Source organism: Rhododendron vialii, chromosome 10a (assembly GCF_030253575.1).
Source record: "Rhododendron vialii isolate Sample 1 chromosome 10a, ASM3025357v1".
NCBI classification, from domain to species: Eukaryota; Viridiplantae; Streptophyta; class Magnoliopsida; order Ericales; family Ericaceae; genus Rhododendron; species Rhododendron vialii.
The window spans coordinates 14,029,312-14,050,368 of NC_080566.1; positions in this window are offsets into that span (position 1 = coordinate 14,029,312).

A 21,057-nucleotide genomic window follows, 5' to 3' on the forward strand; every position below is an offset into this window, starting at 1 on the left:
CGATTTCGACAGTCGAGGCGGGTGACTGCCCGATGGTCTGAAGAAAAATAGGAGTAATTAAAGAAAGAAAAGGGTGGTGCCAGTTATGAAACACACACGACGTCCAGGCACACGCAATATGTATGCGCAAACACAAGGGCTTGCCAAGGTGTTCTTGGGATATTCGTGCACAACTTTAAAAACTTTTATATACTACACTAGTTTTTCAAGTTAATCTAAAAAAATTGTTTGGATTTGGCCCTGCGCTGCATCCCACGAGTGAATTTTTTCTAAGCATTCCTATGTGTATGTTTAGGGCTGTAAACGAGCCGAACCCTGTTAAGTTCGGCTCGGATTCGTTAAGATACTAGTTCGGCTCGAGTTCGGCTTGAACCTGAATAACTTGGCTTGGGTTCGGCTTGTTAAAAATTTTCAAAGCTCGAATTTGGCTCGTTAAACTCAAATGAACCAAGCTGAGTTGAATCTAAAGAAAAGGATCTTCTAGCAAAGAATAGGAAGACAACAAGAAACAGTAGACCCTGGGAAGATATCAGAGCACCATCCGAAAGTATGCCGTGAATAAGGGGTAGAGATCGATCAGTTTCCCGTGAAGGGAATTCTATATAAGGGTTAGGATTTCTAACGGGAAAGGAACCCTAGACAAAGAAGGAAGCTTGAAGAACAAGTTAGTTCATGGCTATAAATAAGATGTAAAACTTATGCGAAAAGGTACCCTATGATTTACTTTTATAGGCATTAGTTGCTAGGATTTCCTGTGTGTACAAGATACTAATTAACTTAGGTATCAGAGGGTTTTTGCCAACGAAAGGCAAAATTATGCTTGGTCGTTTTTTTTTTGCAGAACGAAGGTTTCGGTAAAAAGGGCACGTGTTGTTGGTCTCGTTAATTAGGTGTTGTATGACCCTATGCAAATTTTCTCACCATACAATTGGCATTGTTTAATTCCACGGGAGGGGGTCGATGACTCTCCATGAAAAAGGAGGACAAGCCCATCCCCAACCAAAGAGCGGTAAAAAAAGAACCATAGGGACAAACACAATAGATCTGATTCTGAGTGAGAGCGAGAGCGAGAAGAAAACAAGGGGAGGTCATTAAAGCAGGATTGTGGTGTAGGTGTGTATGGTGCAATTTACAATATCTATATATATCAAATATCTTGGGATTGAATACATGTGATTCGATTTTCCACGTCAAGAATCTTGCGTCCTCGCCACCGTGTATATCCTCGATGCTCTATTGATTCTTCTGATTCAATTCACAAAGCTCTTTCCTCTTCCAAAGCAAACCCATTTGATTCTCTTCGAGTTCTTTTCTGTATTCGGGTTAAAAATTTATTTTTAGTGTGGGTCTTTGTGCCTTTTTTTTTTTTGATTGATAAGTAAACGGAGCTTTAGAGATTATCGTCTTTCTCATTTTCATATATAGCCTCTCTCTTTTTCTCAACAAACAAAACATTTTTATATTACTCGAAGGGGATACATCGAGGGAAGACTCCAATCTCACAGAGCTTTGATACATGCACCAATACATACACATGCATCCACCAGATAGTTGAATGGCACACCAAAAAAAAAACTACCTTACAATCTCAGTTTTCGGATACCATCTAAAAAAACCTTGAACTCCTCCACGGTGTAGACCTTGATATCAAACATTGCCTTCATCCACATCGTGACTCGAGTTTTAACTACCTCTTCCACTTCCCAGGCTTGTTTTGTTGAGTTGTTGAAAATGTAGTCATTCCTTACCAACCATAGGGACCATAACGTTGCATAGAAACAAGCCTCCCAAATCTATTTCTCCAACCTAGTAAATCCATTTGCAAACCACCAACTAGCTAGAAATGGTACCGAAACTGGATAAACCCATTTGATGCTCCACCAATCTAGGATTATTGACCAAACACTCCAGGAAAAATGGCAATGAAGAAATAAGTGCTGATGAGTTTCAAGGTGCAAAGAACAGAGAGGACACAAAGCTAAGTGAATCTCATCTATCACATTTCTACAAAGAAATTCTGACTTGGTAACTGCTTTTTCTTTGACGGCCAACCAAGCAAAAATTTCCACCTTGGAGGACTTACGTTCTTCCACAATGATCCCAGTAGATCGCTGCTTGAATGTTGTAGCAATTGCCCCAGCCCATAAGCTGATTTAACTGTGAAATTACCATCCCCCGTCCACCACCATAATAACATGTCAAGCTTTGTTGGATTTAACGTCACACATTGAATTCGAAGTCTCAGGTTGACCATCTCTTGATTCTCTCACCCCCAAACAATTCTCTCCTGAACGACAGGTCCCAAGATCCCCCAGCCTCGTCATCCCTCATGTTACTGATCGACATCTCCTTTTGTGTAGATAAGGAGAATAGCCTAGGATATTCTTCTTTCAACAGTAACTCACCCAACCAGACATGTTCCCAAAACATAGTTGCTTTACCTGAGTTAATTTACTTGGACTCTAAAGCCCTCTCGGATGGAATAGCCCAGATGAGATGAAGGATTCTCCAATGAACAAATATCCACCCATATTCTTGAGGTTGGACCTGAGCCATGAATGTAGGGCAGCCAGCAATTAGCATCCAGCTCATATTTTCCTCTAATGACTTTCACTCAAAGAGACTCTTTATCTTTACCAAATCTCCACCACCATTTAGCCAAAAATGCTAGGTTCTATTGCAACATCTTTTTCACCCCCAAACCTCCATCAGATTTCTTCTTAGTAATCTCATCCCATTTAACCAGGTGGATCTTCTTTTTATCACGGGTGTCCCCCCAAAAAAACTGTCTCTGCAACTTCTCCAGTTTCCTCGCTACAGCTAGTGGCATTTTGAACAAGGACATAAAGTAAATGGGCACATTTGCAGTGTTGGAGTTGATAAGGGTAATCCTTTCCCCAGTCGAAATGCAATGAGTTCTCCAAACACTCAACACCTTCTCGGTCCTCTCAATAACTGGATCCCAAGTCTTGATTCTACCTGGGTTTGCACTTAGAGGTAACCCAAGGTATTTGATTGGTAAGATTTCCACTTTACAGCCCATAGTACAAGCTAGAGAAGTTATTGCTTCGGATGGAACATTCACTCCACATAGAGAGCTCTTTGAGAAGTTGATTCTCAACCCCGACATCAATTGGAAATACCTTAATATCCATTTAATGTTTGCCATCTTCTCCAGGTCATTGTTGCATAAAAGAATGGTATCATCCGCAAATTGTAGATGAGATAATACAACCCCATTACTCCCGAGTTTAGTACCTTTGATAATGTTCCTTTCCTTTGCTCTTTCTAGCATAATGTCGAGGTCTTCCGCGATAATATTACAGAGGAAAGGTGATAGGGGTCACCCTGTCTCAAAACCTTCTGTATGCAAAATTCTTGAGAAGCTGACCCGTTGATCAATATTGACATAGAAACTGAGGAGCAGCATTCCATTATCCACCCTCTCCACCTGTCCCCAAAACCCATCCTCGACAGCATCTTCAAAAAACACCAATTAACATAATCGTACGCTCTTTCAAAGTCAAACTTTAGAATAAGTCCCCCGTTCGCCCTGTTTTTCCAGCTGTGAATAGCCTCATTGACTATAAGAACGCCATCTAAAATTTGTTTCCCACTAACAAAAGCAGCTTGGGACTCCCCAATTATTGATCGCATATGATCTTTGAGTCTACTCGACAATACTTTAGAAAGAACCTTATAGACCCAACCCACCATACTAATGGGTCTATACTCTTTGAAAGAAGACGGACAAGCTACCTTAGGAATCAAAGCAACAAAGGTGGAATTGATACCTTTAGTGAGCTTTCTGTTGGCATGAAATTCGGTGAAGAATTGGATGACCGATTCTTTCATAAAATCCCAACCTTTCTTAACAAAGGAGAAGTTAAAGCTGTTGGGCCCAGGAGCTTTAAGACTACTACATCTTGAAGAGCTGCCACAATTTCCTTCTCCTCAAATGCTTTCTCAAGTTGCAACGCTATCTCCGGTTCAAGTTTTCTAAGGAAAAGATCCCCCCAACATTGGTCTGATTTTTCTTTCTTCCTTGAAATTATTTCGAAAGAATTCTGTAGATGCTTCTTTAATCTGTCCCGGTTCTACCAGTATACATCCATTCACCTTTGTCGAACCCATCAAATTCCTCTATTGTTAGCTATGATTTGAAAAAATCTAGTGTTTCTATCTCCCAACTTCAACCATTTGATTCTAGACTTTTGTTTCCAGAGAGATTTAGATAACTTGGACAGCCTCCAAAACTCTGATTTTACAGAACATCTCAACGCTTTTTCCTCCTCATTTAGTTGCCTGACTTTAGATACGGTGTCAAGATGATGAAGTTTAGCTTCGGTGTCTTGGAGAGCACAATTGATGTCCCCAAACTCCACTTTATTCCAGACCTTCAATCTATCCTTTACTGCTTTTAGTTTCTACAATATAGTAAAACCAGCCTAGTCACTCACCTGACTCGTCCCAAGTACTTTTAGCTATCTTCAAACAATTAGGGTCATAAAGCCAAATGTCCAAAAACCTTAATGGTTTTGGACCCCAATCTCTATTGTCATCCAGTAACATGATAGGGATATGATCGGATATTGGTCTAGGAAGACCCCATTGCAAGACCCTAAACTTATCAAGAAAAGCCTGAGATAGAAGAAATCTATCCAAGCGGCTGAGGATGGCGTGGTTCTGAAAATTTGTCCAAGTGTATTTCCTTCCCAACATTGGAATATCTACCACTTCCATGTTATTGCAAAACTACAAAAAATCCCTCATCCCCCTTTCGACTTTCAAACACCCCACCCTTTCAGACATGACTCTAATTTCATTAAAGTCGCCCCCGATGCACCATGGAACGTGGGAGTTCACTTTAAGGACCAACAATTCCTCCCAAAGATCTCTACGGGATAGGACTACATTAAGAGCATAGACATTCACAAAGGTACAAGGAAAATCATTAATAGCCCCCTATAGCAAAATGAAAGATCTATTAATCAACACATTAGAAACTTTAAAAAAGGGGTCATTCCATATCACCAACAAACTCCCAGATGCTCCAACGGAATTGGAGCAAGCAAACCGAAGGAGCTTGCACCCCAGATTCGTTGAATTACAAATCGATCCATCGCTTCCAATTTCGTCTCCTGAACAAATAACATATCTATTCCCAGTACGGCATTACAATTGCTTACCGGGAAAAGGAGCTTCTCAAAACTAAATTGAAGAAAATTTATCTTCGTTCAACCATGTCACAAGAATACTTGAAAGGGTTAGCTACACTATCCATTGAAAAGGAGATGTAGAGATGGAAAGATTGATTATGCTAGCATAATTTTTACTTTTGTCACTAAAAATGCAAGAAGAGTGTTATATAAATAATACGTGTAAGTTCTTGTAATAATCACTACTCCAGAAATTTAATCTACTTTATTATATTTTTTTTTACTAATTTTATGATTGATTTGATGTTTATTTTTTAGTCGTATTAGTACTTCAGGGCCGCTACCCTGAAGTTTACCTCGGCCCCCAAATTTTCTCAAATAGCGTCTTCTCGTTCCCAAGTAGATTCCTCAATTCATTGATGTCTCCATAAAACTCGCACCAACTTGATCGTTTTGCCTTGAATATTCTTTTCGTTGTAATCTTGAATCTCTACTACTTGTTCCTCGAAAGTAATGTCCTCATTTAAGGTGATATCCTCCCAGTTGATGACATGAGTGGGAAGGGCAATGTACTTGCGATGCATCGACACGTGAAACACATTATGGACTCGATCCAGCTGTGGTGGCAATGCTAAACGATAAGCCACATTCCCAATCTTTGCCAAAATATCGAATGGCCCGATATATCATGGAGACAATTTTCCCTTTTTCCCAAATCGAATGACTCCTCGACGCGGTTTGATTTTTAGGAACACATGATCGCCGACCTTGAAAGACAATGGTCTGCTCCTTTTGTCCGAGTAACTTTTCTGACGACTCTGGGTAGTAATTAGTTTCTGTCGAATCACCTTAATCTTTTCAGTCATATTTTGGACCACATCTGGTCCAATCAATCCAGCTTCTCCAGCATCTGTCCAACAAACCGGTGAGAGACAGGGTCTTCCGTACAAAGCTTCAAAGGGTGCCATCTCAATGCTTGACTGATAGCTGTTGTTATAAGCAAATTCGATCAGAGACAATTGTTGTTCCTAATTTCCATAGAAATCAAGTGCACAAGCTCTCGGCATGTCCTCTAGAATCTGAGTTGTCCTTTCTGTCTGTCCATCCATCTGTGGGTGAAAAGCAGTACTGAGTCGAATGTCCATTCCCAAAGCTTTCTGCAATCCCTTCCAGAATTTGGATATGAATCTCGAACTACGCTCAGATATAATAGATACAAGTACTCCATGTAAGCGTACAATTCCTTGAATGTGGAGTAAACTTAAAGCCTCCATGTTCTCCGTCATCTTTACCGGTAAGAAGTGCGCAGATTTAGTGAGACGGTCGACTATTACCCAAATAGCAGTGTTAGACTTAGGCGTCTTGGGTAAGCTGGTCACAAAATCCATGGAAATATGCTCCCACTTCCACGTTGGTATCGGTAAAGGTTGAAGATCCCCTCTGGGCTTCCGATGCTCAGCTTTGACTTGTTGACAGACCAAACAAGTTGACACAAAGCTAGCTACATCTTTCTTCATTCCCTCCCACCAATACGTCCTTCGTAGATCATGGTGCATCTTAGTACTCCCAAGATGAACAGCGAAGTTTGAGTGATGAAATTATCGTAGTATAGCTTCTCAGAGAGTGCCGATGTTTGGTACGAAAGTCGAACCTTTGAATCTGAGGCTGTTGTCAATGTGAATCGTCCATCCAGTAAGGGTTTTTCCAACAATAATCTGAGACCGTATAAACTCATAGTCCTGTTCGAATCCTTGAGCAAGTAAAATTTCTTGATGAAGTGCAAGTATAGCAATAAAAGCGCACAAGCGTGCTTGTCCGTTGGCTGATGACGCTTGCAAGTTGAATTCGTTGAGTGTCTCTACCATCTCTCATTCTTTCATGGCCACTTTAGCTTTCTACTCTCGACTCTTTCGACTCAGAGCATTAGCTACAACGTTAGCTTTGCATGGGTGGTAGGACATAGTGAATTTGTAATCCTCAAGATACTCCATCCACCTCCGATGTCTCATATTCAACTCCTTCTGTGTGAACAGATACTTGAGACTCTTATGATCTATGAAAACTTCAAATTGCTCGCCATACAGATAATAACGCCACGACTTGAGAGCGAAGACTACCGCTGCCAATTCTAGGTCGTGCGTAGGGTAATTCTTTTCATGCGGTCTCAGTTGACGTGATCCATAGGCAACAACCTTCCCATTTTGCATCAAGACGCAACCCAAACCATCTTTAGAGGCGTCACAGTAAACTGTGTAACCCACATCCCACTCTGGAATGATGAGTATGGGTGCACTGGTCAATCTTTTCTTCAACTCCTGGAAGGTCTTTTCACAAGTTTCATTTCATTCAAACTTGACTCACTTTTATGTCAATCTTGTCATTGGTTTGGCAAGAATTGAGAAGTCCTGAATAAATTGTCAATAATAGCCAACCAACCCTAGAAAGCTTCTAATTTCAAACACTATCGTAAGCCACTTCCAATCCAGCACAGCTTCCACCTTGCTATCATACACCGCAATTCCGTCTTTAGACACTATGTGTCCTAGGAATTTAACCACTTCTAGCCAGAACTCGCACTTACTAGCCTTTTGTAGACACCCCAATCTGACTTCCCGATCGTTTTACTTTCTTCTTCGGTTTCTTGATTCCCCGATGATGAATCAGGTCGAAAACAGTCTCGAGAACTTGGAATGGCTTGAGTTTGGCATGTGAGGAACCCATCCTTAGCCCTAAAACCCTTGAATCAGAACCTGGACCTTGGGTTTGATAGTCGCGCGACACACTAGGATCCTCGCGCGATGGTCCATTTGCCAGGTGGTGGTCAAAGTCAAAGCTTTGACCATTGACCCTCGCGGGGTTGGCTGGACCCTCGCGCGATGCTCTCACTTCATCGCGCGATGGTCAACACCTGTCATTTTCACCCAGATTGCGTGGTGGTCAGGGGGCTACAGGCCTATGTGACCCCGTTTTCGTCGGCTAAACAGCGTTCTGGGGGGCTCCCTTTGCACCACCTCACCCCCCATTCTCCCATCACCTTTGCCACCCCACTTCTCCACCAAGCAATTGTAACCAGCATTGTTGGCTGGTTATAAGGCCTTGGCTAGCCACCAACCAACCCTTTCTTCTATAAATACCACCCCCCCCCATGCCTCATTGCAAAGGGTTACAAAATTCTCTCAAAAACAGAAGAAGCAAAAGCTCAAGCACAAACATCACATACCACACTCTCTCCTACATAGTCACCTCCCAAGCCTCACCACCTCATTTAAGCCATCTCCAAGGAACTCAAGCAAAGGTATAATATCTTTCTGCTCACTGTTCGAACCCCTGAGGGGGGCTGGCTGGGTTAAGGCTGGTAATCGATACCAGTTCTGGCCCTAAAGCTAGCAGGGTTTCAAGAGCCGTTACCTGGAACACCCTCGCGCGATGGTCCTATACACTCGCGCGACACTTCTGTCTGCGTGAGATTGGACCACGTGGGGAAGGGATCCTGGTCTTTAAGTTCATTGTTGTGTTCATTAGTCTTAAAAAAGTCTTTTAAGGAGCTTTAGCTCCCTGCTTTGCAAGTTTGCATGTTAAAAATCATTGTTTAAGCCTAGTTCATAACTCCTCTTGATTTGGAATGCTCTCGGGATGCTCTTGAATATGTCTCAGAGCCCTGAGTATGAAAAGCAATTCCTGGAAATCCAGTCTGAACAATCGCGCGCCTGTATGACTCTATCGCGCGATGGTTCTGGGTTTTCCAGGGACTGCCCTTGCATGAGCAGCTTGGCCTTGGCCTCTGTTTAGATACCCCCACTGTTTAGGGGTCGTGTTTTCACAATATTTCTATCTACTTGTTGTAATATTGTTTACTTTCAAGTGCTTATAAACTACTTGGTTTGCACCTGGGTGAGCACTGGTCCTTCCAGAGCCCAGAACGGGGTAAAATCCAAAACATTGGTGGAATGTCAACACTCGCGCGAGTGTATGGTAGCATCGCGCGATGGTTGGCTTGCATGTAGATGAGTTCACGCATGCAAGCTGGCTGTTTGTTCGTGCCAAAATCATACACAGCACTGTCTTGATGTATGATCGATGTTTTGAACTTTATTCCATTTATTACTTGTCATCTCATTAATCCATGCCATATCTATCGCCACCTGCAAATTGTTACAGTTTTAATCCCCGATTAACTGTTCCCCTGCCCTAATTGGCTAAAAATTGATTAATCAAACAGAATCGCAAACAAACATCTTTTGTGTAGACACCCCAATCTGGGCTTCCAGATTAGTTTACTTACGGTTTTTGATTCCCCGATGATGAAATGGATCAAGAACACCCTGGGAATGATAGCGTGTTTGAGCTTTGAGTGTTTGAAAAACCCTTGAACCTAACCTAGCCTAAGCCACATCAAAAACAAAAAACCCTACTGATGTGCGCCAAGGCGCAACCATCCCGCGCCAGGGCGCACCATCGCGCGACAATGCGCCAGGGTGCACCATCGCGCGCCTGACTCACTCCATCGCGCGACAATGCGCCAAAGCGCACCATCGCGCGACAGACTCACTATGTCGCGCGACGGTCAAAGCTGTCCCCATCACCTTTATCAGCTGGGATGCTTAGCCACCAAGCAAACCTTAACCAGCCTCGTGGACTGGTTGAGCTCCTCTCATTACACCAACCAGATTGATCACCATCCATCCCTATAAATACCCCCATTCTTCTTTCATTAAAAGGGTTCAAAAAATTGATACATGAAGGGCTAGAAGATCCATACACCTTGGGTTCCAAAAAATTAAAGGTTAAGCACAAGCTCTAGTGTTTTTCCTCCATTTTCACACTTCAACCTTCCAAGAACAAAGCTTGTTCTTTGCTTCTACCACTCAAACTCCACAATCAAGCCTTCAAACATCAAAGCTCAACACCTTTCAAACTCAAAACCGAAGGTATAGCTTACCTTTGTTCTATTTTCTGTTCTGATCTCTGAGGGGGGCTGGCAGGGCCAAGGCTGGTAATCAATACCAGTTCTGGTCCTAAAGCTGGCAAGGTTTCAAAAACTGTCGTGGTACGAATCAGCGCGCGACGGACCCACTCACGCGCGCGACTGTTCTAGTCTGTGCTCGCTGGTCCGCGTGGGGATTGGTTCCTACTGTTTTGTGCTTTATTATGTTATAGATCACTGTTGAGCATGATAAAAATCAGTTTACTGCTTTCCTTAGTATAAACTGTTAGTCTTAGTTCAATATGAGTTTCTGCTGTTTTGGAGAACCCAGAAAATTGTAAACCAAGCACTGCTCTGGTTGCGCCAGGGCGCGGCCATCCCGCGCCAGAGCGCACCATCGCGCGCCATAGTGGCTCCATCGCGCGACAGTGCGCCAAGGCGCATCCTCGCGCGCCAGACTGGCTCCGTCGCGCGATAGTATGCCTCTGACCAGTGAGTGGTCTTGCACGGGTAGCTTAGTTTTAGGTCATTATTTTGTCCCCACACTGTTTATGGGGTGTTTTATTAATTTGTAAGGCTTTACAGCCTTTAAACTGTATATTATGCTGCCTATAAACTGCGTGGTTTGTCCTGGGTGTGCACTGGTCCTTTCAGAGCCCAGATGGTTTGAGAATAAGAGCTGTGGGTTTGAGCTCACCGGCGCGCGCATGTCTTGGAGTTGTGCGCGCAGGAGTGAACAGCATGCAGTGACTTGTTCAGTGCATGCTGGTTTCTTCCTGTGCACGTCACTCCAAAATGGGGGCCTCCCAGTTTGTTTAAACTCCCACACCAATCTGTTCTCATCCTATACTAACTGCTCATGCATGCTATCCATCACATCCTGCAAACTGTTACAGTTTTAATCCCCGATTAACTGTTTCCCCGCCCTAATTGGCTAAAAATTGATTAATCAAACAGAATCGCAAACACACATTTTTCGCAAATGCCTAAGTAGAGACCGATCTCCGGATTGGGCGAGAGGGGTGCCATAAAACCCTTCCCCTCTCGTAACCTGGCTCCCGAACCCAGATATGGTTATGACGGACTGGTTCCTTAACTTTTTCAAATCAAACAGCGCGGCAAGTGCTTCGAAATACGGTTCCTTGGGTGTCGGACCTTCAAACCCGAGTGGCGACTCTGTATTTTCGCGAGCGCTTGCTTCCCCGCTCGCGCTCCCTCGACCCGGGCCCCTCGCGTCTCGAAATCCAAAAATTCCAAAGGGCACGCTGCCCACAGTGGCGACTCTGCTGGGGAACGAATCAATATTGGTCTATACTTAGATTTTAATACGCTTGAGAACAATCCCACAAAAGTCTGTCAAAATAGTGAGCATCGCGCTGCTAAAGAAAGGATTGGTGATTTAACAGGACCTCGTGTCCGGCCATCCAATCTGGGGCTTTTCCGATTGTTCTCTTGTGTAGTATCTTCTAAGTATTGATCAATAAAGAGAGCCAAATTTGAAAAGGCATTTGCGAATTTGCGATTCTATTTCATTAATCAATTTCTTTAGCATCTTCATTTGCATCGATGTGGGATAAAGCCTCGTTGGATCGTTTTGGCAATCCGGCACGGTTTACCGGAGCTCGGGGACCCCGAATGACCAACAACCTTCGACGATGATGAGTCATTCTACCGTTTGACCGTTGCTCTGCGATTACGCGGGCAGCGGGAGGTATATCTTGGCTCTAGTCCGAGGAACCCGTTACAAGCCAAAACCAGCCTTTGCATATACAAAGCATTAGAACTCTCCAAAATAGGACAGGTACCTACAGGGTAAGATCTATTTGCATCTAACCCCCATATACTGTCTACGTGTTACTACTTTCCCTATCGCATGTACTGTACATCTATAGGAGCATGCTTAAGGTTGTTTTGTCTTTCGAGTTTGTCTTACGCTGTCTAAGACGTTGTTGGACCCGATGAGGAGTCGTTCATTCTGTCGAATGTTCGTTATCAATCGCAAAGTCCTTAGTTCAATGAGACTTTGGGAAATCAAAATTTACTACATCCTTGGCTCATGCCCAATTAAGGATTCAACCAACAATAAGGAACCACAAAGTATGGATGTCGTGTCACCGGTACTACCCAGGTTGAAGTGCGAAGTCACTATACACCGCCGTGTTCAAGGTTAAGGTGCCATGTCATCACTACCGAGTTGTTCCAAATTACAAGTTGAACCTTTAAATAGGACTAGCCAAAGATTTAGTCTATTTTGACTTCTTTTAGGATCTATCGATCTACTCAAGGACACATCGCCGAAAAGAATTCTGAGGTTTCCGGCAACGTCTGAAACTCGTGAGGCAAACTCGTCTCTGGAACTGTACATACATACATTCTGTTTTGCGTAGGAGCATGTTTAGGGCGGCTTCTAGGTTGTCTCTCTCTTTCGAGTCTGTCTTATGCTTATTAGGACGCTGCTAGACCCGATGAAGAGTCGTGCATCTCGATGGTGCATGTTGTTAATTTTTCAAAGTCCTTAGATCAGCAAGACTTTGAGAAATCAAACCTTATTCAGTCCTTGGCTCATGCCCGATTAAGGATTCGACCGACAATATGGAACCACAAAGTATTGATGTCGTGACATTGATATCATTCAGGTCAGAAGTGCCTTGTCACTTACAACCACCTCGGCTAAAGCACAGCGTTGCTCACGCCACCCCGGTTAAGGTGTCACGCCGTCAATACCAAGTTGTTTCTAATTCAAAGTCGAATCTTCAAATGGGACTAGTCGAAGACTTAGTCTGTTTTGACATCTCTTAGGATCAGTTTGATCTATTCAAAGGATACACCCTCAAAAAGAATTCCGAGGATTCTGGCAGCGTCCGAACATCATGAGACAGATTTGTCTCTAGTTCTAGAGTCTAGGGTTGACACCGACGACGATGTGTACATTGCATTATTTTTGTACATAGCATGCCGCAGGAACACCATTGAGCCTTTGTCTTACTTTGTTGTCCGAAGCTTAAGGCCATTGCACCGAACAAGAGAGTACCGAAAGGAAGAGCCAAACCTACTTGGGAATGTCTTCAGCATCCGGTTCAAAAGGCTTATCAAGCTAGGACCCCAGTCAGTTACAACGGAGGCTTCTCATGGTTCACTGTTGGCTGCCCTACAGTCGGGTTCGCCGTCGATTTTGCAAAAAGCCACGCTGTCGGCTTCCCCATCTTCAGCTTCTTCATCAAGCTCCATTGAAAAACCTGCGATGACAGATCAACCGCTCACTCTGGAAACCATGCTCATGAACCTCCAGAACAGTATCACTGCTATGCAACAGAGGGCTGCTCAGACAGATGCTAACATCACTCGCCTAAATGACCTTATCAACACTCGTCTTCCACCAGTGGCTGAAGAGGAAGGCGAGGACGATGAGGATGTTCATGCAGAACCCGTCTTTGTTGAGGATCCAAACCATGAAGGCCGGCTTATCGTTCAGCCCACTTCTAGAGAGGCTCGTGTGCTTGCTCCAAATCCCGCTATTGTTAGGCCTGTTCAAGACCCTGACATAGTTGCTCTTATGGCCAAGATGGTTAGGTTGGAAGAAGCTATTTCAAAATCTGAGAAGATCAGCGCAGGAGGAATTGACCTGGATCGTCTCTGCCTGTACCCTAATGCTAGGCTTCCTAACAAATTCAAGATGCCTGACTTGGTTAAGTTCGATGGGAGCGGTGATCCCAAGACTCATCTTTTTGGCTACCATGCTGCCATGAAGCTGTTGGGTGTGGAAAGTGAGGCCATGTCTCAGCTTTTCCCACAGACTCTCTCTGGGCCTGCCTTCCATTGGTTTCTGTCGCTTGACATCTCCAAAAGAAGAACTTGGGAAGACATAGGGGCTGCCTTTGTCTCGCAGTACAATTATAACTCTCAGCTCAAAATGACTACTCGTGAGTTGGAGTCCACCAAAATGGAAGCAAAGGAGTCCTTTGTGGATTTTGTTAAGAGGTGGAGAGCCAAAGCCGCTCTAATGACTGAGCGCCCGAGCGAGAGGGATCAACTTCGTATCATCTCCCGCAATCTTCAGCCTGACTTCGCCAAGCACCTTGTGTTGGTTCAAGCATCTGCAAACTTTGAGACTTTCTTCGAATCTGGCCTAGCCATTGAGGATGCACTGCAGAGTGGAATTCTGCCTAGGGGAGACTCCTCCTCACAGGAAGCAAAGCTGCGGCCCTATTCTGGAAATAGTAGCACGTTGTTTGGTAACAACAACTACTCTGACACAGCTACAAGTGGGAGTGATCCTCCGGCTTTCAACTCCAATCGCGTTGCCGATGTCAATCAGGTTCAAAACGCCCAAAGCTACCGGGCTCGAACCCAGCCTCGGAATTTCTCTATCTTCGAGGCATCTCTATCCGCAGTGATGGAAAAACTCGTCAAGTCTGGGCATCTTAAACCCTTGACCCCAACTTCCCCGCCAAAAGTTCTACCTTCTGGTTACAAACCTCACCTCTTCTGTGTCTTCCACCAAATGCCTGGCCATCCCACAGACGCATGCTATCGTCTTCGACATGAGATTCAAGATCTCATTGACAATGGCACAGTTCAAGTTCCACCAAAGCCCAACGTCATTTCCAACTCCTTGCCTCAACACAACTCTGACCCTCTGGTTGGTCAGATATCTATCACCTCCACTCAAATCAACCCGAGCTCCACCATATTCAACCCTAGCCACTATATCGTCCCAGAGAGCCAACCCAAACCAATCGTATCCATCCCGTTCGAACCGGAGATTAACATGATGGCTGTAGGTTGGGCAATTGAGGTCTTCACTGCCGACAACTGGATTGACAGTAATGAGGAACTTACAAAGGAGCAGGCTGACAGGCTGAGGTCCATTGTTCATGGGAGCACCGAGTAGGTTTGGTCAAAGAAGCTGAGGAGGCCGAAGTGCTGTTGCTTGGGCCTGACACCCATTGGATCCTACCTCTTTTTGTGAAAGCTATGGGTAGCTTTTTAAATATTGCATTTTCAAAATCATGTCTAGTTTGCATTGGTGTTTTGTCTGAGTCTGACACGGAGTTTTTTTTGCATTTGTCTAGTCTAGCTCTGAGTCGGAGGTTGTGCCTCTTGGCCCTCCACGTTGTAGCTTTTGTTTCAGGTTTCGAGTCTGCTGTACTTGGCAAACCCCAAGGGTTTTTATGATATGCTTTATCTTGCTTTTAAGTACTTCGCTGGCTTTTATATAAACTGTGTCGACTCTGACGACGAAGGGATAGATTTCGATGGGATCATTCCCAAGGAAATGTGTTCCCTCGCCGAAAGGGAAGACAAAAGGCATGCTCAGCCTATAAATTGAAATAATAGTTTTCAAATAAACTTGAAAGATGAAGTAGACCTCCAAATAGTTCAAACTGGTTCAACACTGCCCCCAAAGGAGCATTGCGCCCGGTCAGACAGGCTCGAAGAATTCAGCAACGACTTGGCATGGTCTCACAAAGACACGCCTGGTATTGATCTTGAGATAAAGAAACATCGAATCCCTTTGCTACCGGATGCCAAGCCAAAAAGCAGAAGCTCAAAAGGTCCAGCGCCTCATACATGTTCAAGTTTGTAGGAACAGCGTTCCACCAAGTACAAGTTAGCAAGTTCAAAATTGGTCTGGAACGAGGCATGTCAACCGAAGCACACTAGACTCTGCGCTATCAAAGCTGTTTTATCTGAGGCTGTGGCCAGAGATCATCGATCTCGACGACCTCGATGGCAATCAATTTCAAATACCTTGGTCAACATGGATCAATTCAAAGTCTTTTCCGTGAGAGAAGCTCGTTGGGCTGAAAACCCCAAGGGTGGGCAGTTCCAAGCAAAAGTTAGAGCAGCCTGCTAGACCAAGAACCTATGAAGGAGGTCTAGGCAAAAGTAAAGGCAACATTTGAAAGCTCGCTAGACCGAAAACCAGAATGGGCGGTTCTAGGCAAAAGTTAGAGCGTAAAAGGTGAGGTAAAATACTCGAGTGAACCTTAGCCTGAACTACGTTCTGACCTGATTCCCTAGCTTGGGATACGTAGGCAGTCTCTCTTTGAGACTCGGTCACATTCTATCAATTGGATCCATGGTTGACATTTTGGTTCACATCAAAGGTCGAAGAGGATCGAAGATCAGATCAAGCTGCATTGGAGGAATCAGAAGGGGGAAAACCTTTGTCTTTCAATTTTATTACAAACCGCTTCTTCAATTTACAGGCTGAGCATAAGTCTTAAAATATTTGAAGCATCAAAAACAGAACGAAATGCTAGAGGCCTTAACTGGCTCACAATTTATTCTAAGTTCAGCGAAGTCTGGTATAAGCAACCGCAGCGCGTTTGTTCGAAGTGAGGTGCGTTGGTCTCAAACCTGCGCACGCTTCTTGCAACAAACAGTAGCAATTAGCTACTACTCTCGAATGTCATTCCAGGGGCTTTTGCCAAGTCTTGTCATACCATGCAAGTCATATGGACTTAATGTGACTGCACGGGGGTGTCGGTTTCAGTCTGGGCCTATACGAGTCATTATCTGCGTCTTATGTCCGTTTTTGCGACATTTTTCCAGCTTTTCAATCAACTGTCGTTTCGAGATGCTTTTCTCGATTTTGTTCGTACAGGTCTTTGTGCCTTTTTGCGTCTTTCGCAAGTGTCAGTTTCACCTGTCTAAAGGGATATTGTGAGTTTTGGCAAGTTAATGCCTAAAATTTCATTATCTTCCATTTGTCTAAGGATCCGCATCGTATCCTGGGGCTCTTTCTCCCTTTTCGTTCGACCTAAGAGAGTCTGTACATACATGTGTCTCTGTGTATCGACTCAGTTCACTTGTCAATACAAATTAGATATTAGCAGATGGTTTACATATCGATAAACTGGAAAATGCAATTTTTACATTGCTACCCTAGTATCTGTAACCCACAAGCAGTGGAATCTCTTGAAGCAGCAAGGGCGCATCAGCCCAATGCCAAGCAAAGCATCTCTGGGGCACATCTGCCCAAGCATCAAAGAAAGGGCACGCAAGCCCAATTCCGTCAACTGGGGCACGCCAGCCCGCTTGATGTCTGTCTATCTTGGTGCGCATCTCCAGGGCAAAAGGCAGTAAAGTACTTGGGCTCAGTGGTAGTCCTTAGGCATCGTTGTCCTCGTAGGAGCCGCCCTTAGCTTGCATCTACATTTTCAGTTTGTGCATTCATATAGCATACATCTTTTGCATATTGTGTATATCAACTGTTGAAAACAGGAAGGTAGCCAGTTTGTGGGAGTTTATGCCCGAATGGTTGCCATCAAGACTTTGCTTTCCAAAGGATGCAATGCAATCTCCTGCGGTGTTGTTCTGTTTGTTTAGCGGAGGCCATGGAAATCTCCCTAAACTTACAATTTGTTTGCCAAAGGATGCGATGCAATCTCTAGCGGTTTTGTTATCGTTGGTCAGCGGATGCGAAGAAATCTCTTTGAATTTACGATTTGTTTGCCAAAGGATGCGATGCAATCTCCAGCGGTTTTATTATCAATGGTTAGCGGAGGCAATGGAAATCTCCCTAACTCACGATTTGTTTGCCGACGGATGCGATTGAAAATCTCTTGCGGCATTGTTCTCATAGCAGGACGCGATAAAATCTTCTGTAGAACAAATCAACGACAGCCGGTCCTGTCCATTTCTCAACGGCATGATCATTCTGCACACTGATCTGCCCGTCTCAAATCAACGACAGCCGGTCCTGTCCATTTCTCAACGGCATGATCATTCTGCACACTGATCTGCCCAGTTCAAATCAACGACAGCCGGTCCTGTCCACTTCTCAACGGCATGATCATTCTGCACACTGATCTGCCCGTCTCAAATCAACGACAGCCGGTCCTGTCCATTTCTCAACGGCTCGATCATTCTGCACACTGATCTACCCGTCTCAAATCAACGACAGCCGGTCCTGTCCAACGTTCAACGGCTCGATCATTCTGCACACTGATCTGCCCGTCTCAAATCAACGACAGCCGGTCCTGTCCATTTCTCAACGGCATGATCATTCTGCACACTGATCTTCCCGTCTCAAATCAACGACAGCCGGTCCTGTCCATTTCTCAACGGCATGATCATTCTGCACACTGATCTTCCCGTCTCAAATCAACGACAGCTGGTCCTGTCCATTTCTCAACGGCATGATCATTCTGCACACTGATCTGCCCAGTTCAAATCAACGACAGCCGGTCCTGTCCACTTCTCAACGGCTCGATCATTCTGCACACTGATCTGCCCGTCTCAAATCAACGACAGCCGGTCCTGTCCAATGTTCAACGGCTTGATCATTTATACTAATGATCGTCCCATCCTGTCAAATTCTTCAACGGTTTGATCACTCAGCTCATTGATCTTTCCGTCCGCATTCACGACAGCTAGTCTTGTCAAATCCCTCAACGGCTTGATCTTTCGGTACACCGATCAGCCCGTCTCCTGTCAAAGTTCCTCAACGATTTGATCATTCAGCACATTGATCTCTCCGTCCGCCTTCACGACAGCCGGTCCTGTCAAATCCACAAACAACGACCAGAACATCATTCGATGGTCCGTTCTTCCGCAACTGATTGTTCCCCAGGGGAGTCCGTCTTGGCCTGTCCCGAACGACAATCACCCTCAGTCTAGCCGCAAGTGCATCTTCCAGCAGGCTTATTGCTCTGTCTCGCATGGTCTTTTATAAGGAGATTGGCTCTGATTCCCTACAGATGGAATTCAACCCGCCTGACACGACCTACCCGTGTTTGTTGGAATACTTTGTGCCGAGGATAGCTTGATCCCCAGCAACGACGGCCTGTCCCGTCCACATCTGCAGCGACAGCCTGTCCTGTCCAAATTCGATCAACAAGCGGCGATGCATTCGTCCACTTCTACTTCCATCCCCAGCGACGACCCGTCCGTCCATTCAACCAATTAGGTTCTGTAAGTATACTTGTCTACTTTGCTAGTATACTTTGCTCTGGATTGCCTTGAGGGGTGTCTAGAATTCTTTGACGTTACTTGTACCAAGTCGATGGTGCTTCAAGTGCCGTCAAAGAGGGGCTACTGTAGACACCCCAATCTGGGCTTCCAGATTAGTTTACTTACGGTTTTTGATTCCCCGATGATGAAATGGATCAAGAACACCCTGGGAATGATAGCGTGTTTGAGCTTTGAGTGTTTGAAAAACCCTTGAACCTAACCTAGCCTAAGCCACTTCAAAAACCAAAAACCCTACTGATGTGCGCCAGGGCGCAACCATCCCGCGCCAGGGCGCACCATCTGGCGCCTGACTCACTCCATCGCGCGACAATGCGCCAGGGCGCACCATCGCGCGCCTGACTCACTCCATCGCGCGACAATGCGCAAGGGCGCACCATCGCGCGACAGACTCACTATGTCGCGCGACGGTCAAAGCTGTCCCCATCACCTTTATCAGCTGGGATGCTTAGCCACCAAGCAAACCTTAACCAGCCTCGTGGACTGGTTGAGCTCCTCTCATTACACCAACCAGATTGATCACCATCCATCCCTATAAATACCCCCATTCTTCTTCCATTAAAAGGGTTCAAAAAATTGATACATGAAGGGCTAGAAGATCAATACACCTTGGGTTCCAAAAAATGAAAGGTTAAGCACAAGCTCTAGTGTTTTTCCTCCATTTTCACACTTCAACCTTCCAAGAACAAAGCTTGTTCTTTGCTTCTACCACTCAAACTCCACAATCAAGCCTTCAAACATCAAAGCTCAACACCTTTCAAACTCAAAACCGAAGGTATAGCTTACCTTTGTTCTGTTTTCTGTTCTGATCTCTGAGGGGGGCTGGCAGGGCCAAGGCTGGTAATCAATACCAGTTCTGGTCCTAAAGCTGGCAAGGTTTCAAAAACCGTCGTGGTACGAATCAGCGCGCGACGGACCCACTCACGCGCTCGACTGTTCTAGTCTGTGCTCGCTGGTCCGCGTGGGGATTGGTTCCTACTGTTTTGTGCTTTATTATGTTATAGATCACTGTTGAGCATGATAAAAATCAGTTTACTGCTTTCCTTAGTATAAACTGTTAGTCTTAGTTCAATATAAGTTTCTGCTGTTTTGGAGAACCCAGAAAATTGTAAACCAAGCACTGGTCTGGTTGCGCCAGGGCGCGGCCATCCCGCGCCAGGGCGCACCATCGCGCGCCAGACTGGCTCCATCGCGCGACAGTGCGCCAAGGCCCATCCTCGCGCGCCATAGTGGCTCCATCGCGCGACAGTGCGCCAAGGCGCATCCTCGCGCGCCAGACTGGCTCCGTCGCGCGATAGTATGCCTCTGACCAGTGAGTGGTCTTGCACGGGTAGCTTAGTTTTAGGTCATTATTTTGTCCCCACACTGTTTATGGGGTGTTTTATTAATTTGTAAGGCTTTACAGCCTTTAAACTGTATATTATGCTGCCTATAAACTGCGTGGTTTGTCTTGGGTGTGCACTGGTCCTTTCAGAGCCCAGATGGTTTGAGAATAAGAGCTGTGGGTTTGAGCTCACCGGCGCGCGCATGTTTTGGAGTTGTGCGCGCAGGAGTGAACAGCATGCAGTGACTTGTTCAGTGCATGCTGGTTTCTTCCTGCGCACGTCACTCCAAAACGGGGGCCTCCCAGTTTGTTTGAACTCCCACACCAATCTGTTCTCATCCTATACTAACTGCTCATGCATGCTATCCATCACATCCTGCAAACTGTTACAGTTTTAATCCCCGATTAACTGTTTCCCCGCCCTAATTGGCTAAAAATTGATTAATCAAACAGAATCGCAAACAAACATTTTTCGCAAATGCCTAAGTAGAGACTGATCTCCGGATTGGGCGAGAGGGGTGCCATAAAACCCTTCCCCTCTCGTAACCTGGCTCCCGAACCCAGATATGGTTATGACGGACTGGTTCCTTAACTTTTTCAAATCAAACAGCGCGGCAAGTGCTTCGAAATACGGTTCCTTGGGTGTCGGATCTTCAAACCCGAGTGGCGAC